The sequence below is a fragment of the Dromiciops gliroides genome, chromosome 5, assembly GCF_019393635.1.
Source record: "Dromiciops gliroides isolate mDroGli1 chromosome 5, mDroGli1.pri, whole genome shotgun sequence".
Lineage (NCBI taxonomy): Eukaryota > Metazoa > Chordata > Mammalia > Microbiotheria > Microbiotheriidae > Dromiciops > Dromiciops gliroides.
Window position 1 is genome coordinate 102,568,184 of NC_057865.1, and position 14,577 is coordinate 102,582,760.

The window sequence follows — 14,577 nt, forward strand, 5'->3', positions numbered from 1 at the left end:
AAAAAAAGCTATAGCTTCCCATTTCAATTTCAGCTAATGGCAACCTGAAGTAGGTCTTTAGAAAGGTGAAGAGTTTGATGAATTTTGAAAACCATATTCTATGAGTAGCCATTAAAGAAGCTGAGATGTTTAGCCTAGAAAATATGTCTTGTGGTGATGGTGAGAGAAGGAAGAGGGAAGCTCAGAAACAGTGTCAGATGGAAGAGATGTTGAGAAGGTAGAATGTACAAGATTTGGAAATAGATTTGTTATATAAAATAAGAAATCAAAGTTGACTTCTAGGTTACCCTTGCTCCACCTTGAGGTATAGACCTTTAGCTTGATATCCCCAGGGATCATTTTGAGCCTTAAAAAAAAAGAAAGAATGTGAAATTCCACAGTCACCTCACATCTTCAACCAGTTAGCTAGAGAAGCCCTCAGGCATCTTTAATCCATAGTTTGACTGTTGGCTGGTTTTTGGAGTTTCATATGACTGTATGTCCAGAAATTCTCTTTTAACACCTCACATACTCTGGTACAAGCAAATGTTTATCAGAGCTTCCACTCAGGAAAACTGCAAAGAAGTTGTATGAAACTACAGTGAGAAGACTCATTTTATCTCTCTCCTTCAATATCTACGATCATTAGGCCCTTCATCTCCCATGCAGATCTCAGGTCTTGTCCTAGGTAGAGAAAAAATGGAGAAGGCTGAAGAATGTCCTCTCCTGCTGAAAGACACTGTACTTAGTTATTATAAGGGACTTCTCCTCTGTCAGTGACATTAATATTAACAGAGTAATAAATCTTCTGTACCCCCAACCTTAGCTCTTATCTATATCATCATATATAATTATGTCACACATCCTGGTCACATCTCAGTATCACCTCGGATCCTGTCAATGTTACCAAGTATCTCAAGTTCTGGGTGATTCCAGCATCCATGGGGTCATGGAGAAAAAAAAAGCAAACTAAAAGTTAACAGAGGAGGGAGCCAGATGCTACAGCCACCTGGAAAAGGTTTAAAGCTGGAGTTTTCAAGCTCAGTAGATTCCTCAGGACTTACCTGCTCCCAGGAGAAAAATGGTCTCCTGGTTAATCAACTTGGTGTTTATGGAAGGGTCAGTGCAAAAACAAGCAAAGTGTCTTCTAAACTCTGAGCTTCAGTGTCTGAGATACTGGGAATTATAAAGTCTCTAAATAGAATCTGTCAGAAATATCATTGTCCCTACCAGATTCCCTGATGTCCCTGATGTTTTGTTTTTGTTTTTGTTTGTGCTGAAGGATTTCTTAATAAAAACAAAGATCTCTAAAAAATGTTGCCATGGAGCAGCTAGGTGGTGCAGTGGATAAAACACCGGCCCTGAATTCAGGAGGACCTGAGTTCAAATTTGGCCTCAGACACTTGACACTTACTAGCTGTGTGACCCTGGGCAAGTTACTTAACCCTCATTGCCCAGGAAAAAAAAAAAGTGGCCACACTCACGTGCCACTTGTTGTCTCTAGAAATGTAGAATTATACGAATTTTGAATGTTGGAATGGAGAAGTGAGGGCTAGAAAACAGACTCCATATGTACTGTTCTACCCATTATGCTATATAATACATACCCTCTCTACAGTGCCACCTGGACCATTATTTATATGTGTTGTTTAACATATTCATTCATATGTCTCTTCTGAGGTCTATAAACTATATATGTTGATCTGTGTATTGTTTTTTTCTAAAAGTTTTTTTTTTTGTGGGTCAATGATGGTTAAGTGACTTGCCCAAGGTCACACAGCTAGTAAGTGTCAAGTGTCTGATGCCATATTTGAACTCAGGTCCTCCTGAATCCAGGGCCAGTGCTTTATCCACTGCACCACCTAGCTGCCACCCTGTGTATTGGTCATATATATATATATATATATATATATATATATATATATATATATATATATATATATATATATTTCTTAGTCTTAAACATTCGTGGGGTCTTCTGAGACAGGATTTCATAAGTAAGCCTTCAAATGCAATACTATTTCTATTGCTCTGTCTCTCTGAAGATCCCATGGAGGATATCAAGCCTACCCAAACCACCTCAAAGGCTAATGTAGGACAGCTTCAAGCCTGTGAGGTTTGGGGTTGCTCCTATTTGCATGTGAAAGGCAGAAATTTAGACCACAGGAGGTGAAATGGAGAGTGATTGTCTCACAGTGGCTCCTACTATCTTTTCCCAGTTCTATCCTTCTTTCTTCACGGGGCAGGGGCAGGGGCAGGGGCAGGGGATCTTAGGGCCTGAGGATCTTAGTGGTGTAGGCCTATGGAGCCCTTTGCAATATTGTGGAATGAAATCTCACAAAGTGGGTTAAGGGGCAATGTAGACTGACTGCTTTATAAAAAAAAATCAAGAATTGATGTGGAGTTCAAGGGTACTTTGAAACTCTAAATTAGATAGGGACTCAGGGTAGACACTTTGATCTTGCTAGTAGGATGAAGTGAGATCAGAAGACTGAGTAAATGCCTATGTATTCTTATTAGCTGGCTGTCAGGTTTTTGTTCCAAAAGAGCTAAACCCCTGGGACCTAGACTCTAGGAGGTGACAGATCTTTCTTTATGAAAAGAAAGCTACCACATAGATGAAGTGTTGTTATTTTTTTCTCTAGCCTTGTGGCTGAATTATAAGGAAGTGACTTTCTTAGTAAAAGAATCTCTAGGCTATAAATTGAGAGATAGATTGAAGGAGATTATGTGTGTGTGTGTGTGTGTGTGTGTGTGAGAGAGAGAGAGAGAGAGAGAGAGAGAGAGAGAGAGAGAGAGAGAGAGAGAGAGAGAGAGAGAATGTCAAAATTGTCTCCTCCTCAAATGGGGAAGATGTATTGATGAAGACAAGAGGCAAACACCTAGTAGTCACAGAAAACTAATTCAAAAAATAATGGTACAAAGAAACCCAAATTTAATACTGAGAATAGCTCCCACCCACCCACCCCAGAGTAACACAATCTCATTATGTGAAGACATAGGTGCAGCATAAGAAGTACGTGTCACCCTTCCAGCTTCTCATTCACCATTCTTCCCTACATAATACTCTTTCCTTGTGTGTGCTGACCACATGAGTTCCTTGTGTGTACAACCCTCTTCTCTTTATTTACATTTCTTATTTATTGCCCCTAAAAGACAGATGTTTTCCTGTAAGACTGTTCCTCAGATGTATGGGCAAAGTGTCCTATTACTACCCTTCTCACTCTGCTACTTTATTCAGTGAATGTGTTTTAAAATAACGATTTCCTCTAAACAATTGTTTAAAGTTGGTGAACTATGGCTTGGAGTGGATGTGGGCACATTACATTTTGTAAAATTCAAAAAGTAGAAATCACTCATTACAGTTTCTCATTGAATTTCTTGATCATTATTCGATCTAGCACAAATTTAAAGTTTTTGCTGGAGTAAGTAATGAGATCGAATGCTTTCAAATTAGATAAGCTTTCCTCGGGGATCAAGGTTGGAGGAAGCCCCTGGTAGGTTGTAAATAAATGCTTTTAGAAGCATAAAATCTTAAAGCTTTGGAGATATAATCCTAGGAGATAATAGCTAGAATCCTTGGAAATAATAATAGCTAACATTTGTATACATCATTTCATTTTATCCTCACAATAACCCTGGGAAGAATATGTCATTATTTTCCTCTTTTGATTGATGGGAAAACTGAGGCAGGCAGTAAGCCTCTGAAGTCAAATTTGAACTCTGGTCTTCCAGACATCAGATGCAGTTACTATCTGTTGTGCCAACTAGCTACTCATTGATCACCTAGCTCGATCTGGTCATTTTACAGATGACTCAACTGACATCCATTAGGATAAATAACTCATTCAAGGCCACAGAGCCATTTAATAGAAGAGTTGGTGTTAATAGTGAAGTATACTAATTTTTCACTTTTCCACATTATTTTACATCAAGTTTAATTTTTCGTCTCTGAAAGTTTGATCCCAGGTTCCTAGTTCTATCATCTGAGACCACATATAACAAAATTAATCCCTTTTTAACATAAGAACCCTTTGAGTACTTGAAGAAATCTATCATGGCCCATCTAATGTCTGGCCTAAAGTATGGTACTCAGATCTAAGCATAGCCCATTGAAGGTTCTGACATTCTTAGTCCAGGACACTGTGTATTTTTTAATGGCTCTTACCTTTGCTCTTCTATTCCATTCTTGATTTGTATGGAGTTTCTAGTCTATTAAACCATATTTCTTTTTCAGAGGAGTTACTATTTAATTATGCCTCCTTCATTGAATACTTTGAATTTGATGATTTGTTGCCCTCTTGTGTTAGCTATACTTATATTAATATAAAATAAAATTTTCCAACCATTTCCAAATTGATGAACAAGCCATTGGATTCTAGTTCTTTGCTTTTATTTCTTTTTTCCCTTTTTAATTCCCCTTCTAGTTCAGTATGTCTGTTGTGCTTGGGGCTATTTCCTCCCTGGTATTGTCCTCCCTCTTAAAAACACCTTCTCTGTCCTGACTTGTTGGATATATTTCTGATTGAAACCTTAAGTGTATGTGTGTGGAATTTGTCTTTATCCATTTTAGATAAAAGTGAAGCTTATCTGATGCTTTGTCAATCTTCCCCCCCCCCGCCGCCCCCCCCCCACACACACTCTTTCTGTCCTAGACACAGAATGCTGAATGCTACGAGTGGGTTTTTTTGGCAAATTTTGAGTTGCAGTGGATTACATTTCTGATTCATCCAGAACAGGTGGCCACCTTTCCTATTTCCCATGGACTGAATTACATTATATAAAGTTCTAATCATGAAAGAAGTAATTTATTACAGTTTCTCATTAAATTTCTTGATCATTATTCAGTCTGGCACAACTTTATTTTATTTTTATTTGCTGGAGTAAGTACATAGGAGCTGGGTGGTTTGCCTCTATCAGGGCAGTCATATTGGTTAGTAGCCCAATGTTTCCTTTTCAAGATGTTCAATAACCATCTCTTTAATAATAGATTCTACATTTTTTCCCAGAAATAGAAGTCCAACTCATTGAACAATAACTTGATTTGTTATTGTTTGTTCCTTTCTAAAAATATCAGTTAGCTTTAAGGAATGGCAATACAAAAGCAAGTCAGCTATACATTCAAGATAGAGCTGGAGAATTCAACAGTTTAGGAAAATGTAGGCTAAGTGATGTGTGTGGAGGATAATCCTGTTGTTGTTAGGTGACTGTCTTTCTGCATCTGTGTTTATTTGGAATGTTTATCACTGCTCCCCACTAGGAACAGCATCTCTTACTGTTTGAGTATCTCTCTCCAATGAGGGAATAGGGTAGTAAAAGAGAGGTAAAGAGAGAGCAATTCCTTGATTTTCCCTGCAGACATCTCCATAGGCAGCTTTTGATCTGCTCTTGCAAACTTCTAAACTCTTCCATGGCTTGGATATTTAAAGCCTGGTAAAGCAGTGGTCTTTTTTTTAAGGGGTGGCCTTTTAAGCTCTTTCAATGAGGTCATTTCATAAGGGAAAAGGATCACAGGATATTAATACCTTGTTAAGAGATTATAACAACACCTATGAATAAATCCTGTGATTACTTTTCAAATATTACCATACATATTTATTATTGTTGCTATTATTATTATTATTATTATTAGAAAGCAGGTACTCTAAAGGACAGAGGCAAGGAAGGGTTACATTTCCAAAACTGCAGACAGCTTATTCAAGAACAAATAGATAGGAGATGCAATGTTATATAGGAAAGACATTTAGAAGGGCATTGTAGTTCTAACTAGTGAAAAAGGATGAAGTTTAACAAGCCTAGAAAGTTAGGTTAGAACCAAGCTAGGAAATTCTTTAAATGCTAACCAATTCCAAATAGGAGTTCATGCTTTTTGTTCTTTCTTAGAAGCAGGTGGTAGCCATTGCAGCTTATTCAATATGGGGGTGACATATTTATATGTCACTTTTACTTTTGGACTACCACTTTAGCAGCTGTATGGAGAAGAGACTAGAGAGGGAAGAATCTGGAATCAGGGAGACCAATATGAAACTATTGCCATACTCAAGTTGAAAGGCTTGAACAAAGGTGGCATCAATCTATGAGTGGATGGAAAGAATGCATGTGAGAGATATTCTATATGTGAAACTGACAGGACTTGTCAGACGATTTGAAATGTTTCCTGAGGAAGAATAAGAAGCCCAAGGTGACTCCTAGGTTGCTTCTTCTTTCATAGGAGATTTCTGGTAACTCTTGAGTGTAATATCCACAGGGATCATGTTTCATTCTTTTTTGAAACCCTTAGACATCTTTACTATGTCTTTTGAACTCCCTCAGGGTCCTATGTGAATTTGAGGCCTTAATCTTCATTTTAATACCTCTTGTACCCCCATGATTCCCAGGGCTTCTACCTAGGAAAACTGGAAGGAGTTCAGTGAATCTTTAATGAGGAAACTAAATGCCCTCCTTCAAACCGTATTGCTACCAAGTACTTTATATTCCATGCAAATTTCTAGATTGAGAAGAATGGAAATTATGGGTTACATTTTCCTTTTTTCTCTCATGATCCTTACTGGTAACCAAAATTCCTGTTCTCCTTATGTTAAATACCTGTCAAAATTTGTAGCTGTAATGCAAAGTTGTTGTTATTCAGTCATTTTAGTCATGTCTCATGCTTCATGACCACATTTTGGATTTTCTTGGCAAAGATCCCTAAGTGGCTTGGCATTTCCTTCTCCAGTTCATTTTACAGATGAGGGAACTGAGACAAACAAGGTTAAATGACTTGCCCAGGGTCACACAACTAGTAAGTATCTGAAGCCAGATTTGACCTAATTTAGGTTTTTCTTGGCAAAGATACTGGAATGGTTTGCTATTTCCCTTTTCAGCTCATTTTGGAGATGAGGAAACTGAAGCAAATAGGATTGAGTGACTTGCTTAGGGTCACAGATATCTGAGGCTGGATTCAAACTCAAGTCTTCCTAACTCTAGGCCTGTTGCTCTATCCACTGCAACACAAAGCTGTCCTATAATGTGTGATGGATAAAATCTAACTGATGTGTAGTTGCCTTAAATTAGAAGCTCATAGTACCAGTCTTTGGGGCATTAAGCATTTATCAAAGTATTTAGAAGTTAACAAAAGAGAGAAGAAGAACACGTGTAGTTCAGAAGGAAACCTAGCTACCCTGGTGACTCCCCCAGGACCTCCCAATGAAAAGATCAATCCCTTGTTCTCTCTGAGGGGAAGCTCCCTGCAGGCCCTCCGAGGCATGATCCCTACACATAGCTCCAAGCTAATTGGCCGGTAGCATTGATTGACATGACTTACAGCCATTTCTATGAATAGATGTAACTTCTGGACGCTAGTCACATGCTTTCTCCTCTGGATGGCACTGCCCTGGTTCTCACAATGTCTTTCTCAGCAGGGGTGTAGCACTCTACTTCTCACAAATGGAAAGTAAGACAAAGTAATTAGGGTCATTTCTGGCCAAGGACAAAATGTCTAGGAACTGAGTAAGCTCAGGGGAATAAAAATAGTTGTTATTTGCTGTTTTGGGAAAGGGATGCTTAATCTTTTTTGTGCCATGGATTCCTTTGGCAGTCTGGTGAAACCTATGAATCCTTTTCAGAATCATGTTTTTCAATATACAAAATAAAATGCGTATGAATATAAAGGAAACCCTTATGTTGAAATATAATTACCCCCCAGATTGTTTTAGGAAGGTCACAAATCCCAAGTTAAGAACCTTTTCATATGGCAGAGTCAGCATAGCTCCTTTTCTTGTTACTACATGACTGGCAGTAGAAAGAGACTAGACATAGATATCCATTCAGACAGACTCACAGTCTAGAAAAAAGGTATGGGAAACAGTCCTAAGGATCAACAGTGCTGAAGAGGGTGTCCATATGTGTTCCTGAAATAACGTTTCCTTCTTTTATTTTGGAATAAAGCCCCGTCAAGCTGGAGCACTTCACCTTTTCTGATTTACATTTTAAGTAAGGAGGAGGAGACAATGCCATGCTCAACTTGTATTTGTAGACCCTAGGGTTATGATAAACAACTATTGTTCTTTCAAGAGACACCATATAGTTCTAATCCCAAACTTGGTTCCTGTTGATTCCAGTATACATTGTCATGTCCCAGATTCTCTTCTTACTATCACATTATATCCTTTCCCTGTGACCAGGTATTCTAGGTGACTCCAGAATTCAGGGGGTCTATAGGGAAAGGAAAAGGAAATTTAGACATGGATGAGAAAGGAGCCTGGCATTATAGCCATGAGGATAGTTTAGAGCTCTGTAAGGCAAAAATTTCTCATCTGTACCGAAGACTCACTTAATCCTAAAAGAAATGAACTGCAGGATACTCCCCTCAGAGACACTTAGCTCTGGGAAATTTTACTTGGGACACTGACCTCTTCTGGAAAGTTTTAAAAAAGAAATTAGATAGATAGATGATAAATTGATAGATAGATAGATAGACAGACAGATAGGCAGCTAGATTTGTGTATAAATTGGCAAAAATCTACCTTCCCTCTCACTTTGACACTCCTCTCCCCTCAACTGAGAATGAAAGACAAACAAAAACCTTGTTACAAACATGTATAGTTAAGCAAAACAAATTTCCTCATTGGTCATGACCCAGAAATATGCCTCATTCTGCACTCTGAGTTCTTCACCTATATCAGGATGTGGATAGTATTTTATCATTAGCCCTTTGACATCATGGTTGTTTATCACTCCGGTCAGAGTCCCTAAGACTTCTATCATTGTTTCTCCATAGAATAAGGGATATGATGGCTCTTTAGCTTGATTTATTAAAGCTACACATCTTTAACTTTTTTAAATGGAACTCTCTTCCACCTTCCCCCATTCTGTATCATCCAGTTAGACAATTCCTTCTTGTTGTTGTTGAGTTGTTTCAGCCATTTTTGACTTTTCATGACCCCATTTGGAGTTTTCTTGGCAAACATACTGGAATGGTTTGCCAATTTCTTCACCTCATTTTACAGATGAGGAAACTGAGGCACACAGGGTCACACAGCTGGTAAATATCTGATAGATTTGAATCCATGAAGATGAGGCTTCCTGAATCCAGACCCAACACTCTATACATTGAACCATTGCTTTTTTAATCAATCTTTTGAACTTACTCTCCTCATCCCCCAGTGGTGTGATGCAACCAGTTTGCATTGGCTCCAGAAAATTGGTTATTAAATTTTCATAGTAAGCAGGTGAAAACCTTGGAAATTAACAAACACTATAGTGGCTTAATATGTTGTTTTTTAATTGTCTAGACTTAAGAGAGTGATGGAGAAAATGATAATAATGCTGATTAAATGTAAAAGTGGGTCATGATTTTTAGAAAGCTGGTGATTAAACATTTACCAGCATTCTTCTCATTCATTTCTTTTATTTTGGACTCCCCTAGGCTCTTCTATGAATGGATATTTAGAAAATTCTTTTTAATACAGCTCAGAAAGTTCCTATGGAAATTGTAAGGACCAGCAATGCTTGAAAGGGTGTCTGCACATATGTTCCTAAGGAGACACTTTTTCCTGATTTTATTTTGGGACCAAGTAAGGCTAAATCACCTTACATCTTCTTCTTCTTCTTCTTTTTTTTTTTTTGGTGAGGCAATTGGGGTTAAGTGACTTGCCCAAGGTCACACAGCTAGTAAGTGTCAAGTGTCCGAGGTTAGATTTGAACTCAGGTCCTTCTGAATCCAGGGCCCATGTTTTATCCACTGTACCACCTAGCTGCCCCCACCTTACATCTTCTGATAGGCTTTTTTCTTACGTAGGGAGGAGATGAATCTGTTTTGCTGTGGTGTCATTGCTGGCATAGATGTACCCAGCTGTCTGGCCTGTTTTTTTAACTATAGGGTAAGCAGAAAGTATGTCTTCTCTTTCTGAGAGTCACTAAACCCATTAGGGACTTCTCCTTTGTCAGTGATGCCAACATCAATCAAACATATCCTTGACCCAGGTTCTTGTCAATACAAATTCATAATATCATATTCGATATCCTGGTCACATTCCAGTGTCACCTTATTTCCTGTCATTGTTAACAGGAATCTGAAGTTCTTAGTGATTCAGCATCCATGGTCTCTGTAAGGAAAAAAAAACAGAAGTTGTGAAACAAATGAGGAAGAAGCCACACCTTATAGCCATGGGGAAAATTTTTTATCTAGAAATGGCAAGCTGAAATGAAGGATTCACCATCTATATGTAACATTCACCTACTTCCAGAAAAAAAAAATGGCCACATAGTGGGGGACCTTGGCATCCATGGTAGAGTAAGGAAAGAAATGAGCAGTGTAACCTCTTTGTTCTGGGCTTATGTGCTTGGAGATTCACAGACTCTAGACAGAATCTGTGATATTATTGTCTCCACCAGTTCACAAATACCAATTTTTTTGTGTGGTGTTCAAAGACTTGACTCTAGAAAGAAGTGTCCATACCTCCTGCCACTGTGTCTCATTCAGTTTATAACTATAGAATTGTAAAAGCTTGCAGCTAGAATGGATCCTAGAAATAGTACTTCACTTTACAGAAAAAGAAAATGAAGCCCATGTAGGTAAAATCACTGGCCCGTGATCAGACAGTGGGGAAGCCAGAACTACAATCTACTTCTCTCAGCTCATCTATTTCTCTTTACAACATACAACTCTGCATATATATATATATATATGTGTGTGTGTATGTGTGCATGAATGTATGTATATATACACACATATAACATATTTATGTATATGTCTATATGTACATGTATTTATATATGTGTATGATGCATAATGTGTATATGTATATGAGCTATGTGTATTATATATATATATACACATATGTACCTGATTATGTTTATATGTATGTACTATACACACACATATCAATCAACAAGCATTCATTAAGTGTCTGTTATGTGACTGTGCTAAGACCTGGGGATTCAAGACAAATGTAGAATACTCCCTGACCTCAAAGTGTTTCCATTCTAACAAGGGAAGATATATGTACATATAATAGGATATCTAGAATATATATCAAAAGAATAAAAGGATATTAATTAAGGTGATGACTGAAGGTGACTCTGAGGTTGCAAATATGTGAAAATGGAATAATGGTGGTGCCCTTAACAGAAAAAGATAAATTAGGGACCCAAGATGGCAGAGGAAAGGAAGTGACTTGCCTGAGCTCTCCTCCAGACCCCTCAAAATACCTGCAAATAATGCCATGAGATAATTTCTGGAGCAGCAGAACCCACAAAAAGACAAGGTGAAATGATTTTCCAGCCAAAGACAACCTAGAATGTTGGCAAGAAAGGTCTGTTGTGTTGGGCACACCGTACCAGCACAGACCCAGACCCAGTAAACTAGAAGCAGGTCTTGGGAGCCTTTGAATCAGCAGCAGCAGCAACTGTTTCCAGAACTATTAGCTGACAGATGGTAAAGGGGTTGAACAATTGGCCAGAAGGAGATAATAGGGATCCCTTTGCTAGCACTGAGGCAGGACTCTGTTCTTTTGCCCATACTCCCATACAGGTTTCAGTCTTGGGTGGCAGTCCCAAGCCAGGAAAGAGCACAATCATACTGGAGCTTGTAGCCATGGTGGAGTGCAACTCTGTTCATAGTTCCAGGGCAGAAAAGCAGGCAAGTAGTTTCTTGCAGATCAGAGCACAGGCCAGGAGAGTAGTAAACATACTTCAATGTAAATCATACTATCTTGGAAAAACTAAAAACTTACACATCCCTAGAAATATCTCTGAAAATAGTTGCACAAAAGTCCTGAATCTTGGGACAGTGTGCCCTCCACCCAGGAAAAGCATTTCCTCACTTTAACAAAGAGTTAAAAGTCAAGAAATAGGATGGGAAAATGAGCAAATAAAAAAAAAAAACCTCTGACTATAGAAATAGAGAAATTAGAAAGGTGGGAAGCAAGGCAATGGTAATCTATTTTGTGATGTCTAATAAGCAGGTGGTGATGAGTAAATGGAGCTCAAGAGAAAGACTAGGATTGGATATGTACTTTCCCTACATTTTATAATCTTAGAGAGCAGCATAGAGATGCTGTAACTTGTCTAGGGTTACATAACAATTACATATCAAAGGCTGATCTTGAATCTGAGTCTTCCCAACTCCAAGGCCAACTTTCTAGCTGCTATACCAAGTTGTCATCAAACAAAAAATGTAAGTAAAATACTCAGGAAACCTTACAGTGCTATAAAAATTTGATCCACTTTCAGCAATCCAGCAGAAAAAGAGGGTATCATTTTATGAATTAACCATCAAAGAGTGAGTAATCTTTAGTTACATTTCCATCAGGAATACTCTCAAATAAACAGCTGATAGTTTCATGAGCACCCTTAGGGCCTCCTCAAAGGCCTTGGTACCCCCATTACTCAGCAGAGAGTGGTCAGCATTTTTATTTTTATCTTATCTCCCTCTCCCATTACCCTAATTTATGGAGCTTTTTTCTCCTGGTTAAAAGTAGATTTATAGGGGCAGCTAGGTGGCACAGTGGATAAAGCACCAGCCCTGGATTCAGGAGGACCTGAGTTCAAATCCGACTTCAAACACTTGACACTTACTTAGCTGTGTGACCTTGGACAAGTCATTTAACCCTCATTGTCCTACCAAAAAAAATCAGATTTATCAAATATAGAGGGAACTAAATCAAATTTATAATATCTCATTTTTATTATTTTAAGGGGCAATGGGGGTCTTTCTACATTTCAGTTTCTATTTTATCTAGTTTGGTGGTACTTTTCTCCCTAGTGTTTCGATTTCAGTTTAAAGTCCTTGCAATAAATTTTGTAAATCTTCAGACAAGGGGCAGCTAGGTGGTACAGTGGATAAAGCACTGGCCCGGTGTTCAGGAGAACTTGAGTTCAAATCTAGCCTCAGACACTTGACAATTGTGAGTTGTGTGACCCTGGGCAAGTCACTTAATCCTTATTGCCCCACTCCACCCCTTCCCAAAAAAAGAAGAAGAAAACTTCAGACAAATACATTCTTAGCAATCTTTCGAAGGACCATACCTGATCAGGAATCTATTATTCCTACATTTTAAGGTGAGGATCAGAAATATCAATCAGACATTATCTCCTTTTCTAAGACATCATCTTCTTAACCAGCTTTAAAATTGACAAATTTTCCATTCTCTTCTTAAGACTTAATTTTCAGTATATAGAATTGTTTTTTATCTGTAAAACGATAATGATGTGCTGGATGACTTCTTTGGGGCATTCCTTCTGTAAATCGATGATCCAATGATCATATATGGTACTACAACAAAAAAATCCTGCCACCTTTGTCCTTCAGTATTTAGGTTTTTAACAAGGACTCCATGATTTTAGCTTGTTTCCTAAGTTCTTTCATAAAGTATCATTTGTGTACACAAGTCACTAGAAATGTATAGATATCATGTAATTTGCCATGTCTTGAAATGTTCTCTGTCATATCTTGAATAGATGCACCAGAAATACATGAGACCACTCTGTTCTTTTTAGTATGATTTCTCACTTGAGAGAATCTATAGATCCACATCATCATTCCTTGGAAAGTGAGTAGCTGATTTCTCTGTAGAGCATCCATCTTGATCCTCTTCAGATAGACCCTCTTTTTTTTCTTAGCCCCATATGTTCAGTGTATTTCCTTCTTCACTTTGCCCTGTGTCACAGTCTCCTAACCTGAAGCTTTCTGTCATCGATCAGGATCCTCTTTTCTTCAGATGTATTTTTCTTCTTTGTTTCATATTCAAACCCTTCTGGGTTTTGATTACTTAATGTTACTTGCCCCCTTACCTTTTCTCCCAGGAAAGCAACCAATGTGAACTTTGAACACATATAAGTCTCTTTTTTTTCACAACAGAATTATGATCATTTTGCTCTGTACAGGTCACTTCACAATTCTCCCCACTTACCATATTTGCTTATAGCAAGACCCTTAGTCCATTTCTTTCTTGCTAGTAGCTCCCATGGAGAAGAGTTTTAGCATAATGCATGAAGGTCTCTTTAACTCAGGAGTCTTTACTCTTCTCACCCCATTTGGACTTTGGCAGCCACATTCAATTTAACCTATTTTAGGGTGTTTTCCCAACTGCTTTCTCTTTAGGTTCTCCTCTGAAAATTCTGTTTGTTCTCCTGGGCACACAGTGAATAGAGCACCGGCCCTGGAATCAGGAGGACCTGAGTTCAAATCCGGCTTCAGACACTTGACACTTACTAGTTGTGTGACCCTGGGCAAGTCACTTAACTCCAATTGTCTCACCAAAAAAAACCCACCCCAAAACCAAATAAATCCCTCACCTTCTACTTCTATTGTTTCTCAAGTCTATGTTTTAGCTCCCATCTTGTCACATCAGAACATCTCATACAAAGAGCTCAAGGTTAAGTCCTTTTCTTCTTTCACACCAAATATCTCTACTCCTTATAGGATCATGGAGTAAGAGCTAGAAAGCAAATTAGAGGTCATGTAGTCCAATTGCCCTTTTGTAACAGGTAAAAAATTATTGCTTAGTCACTCTGTCACGTCTGACTCTTTGTGAGCCCATTTGGGATTTTCTTGGTAAAGATACTGGAGTGATTTGTTATTTCCTTTTCCAGATGAGGAAACTGAGGCAAACAGGA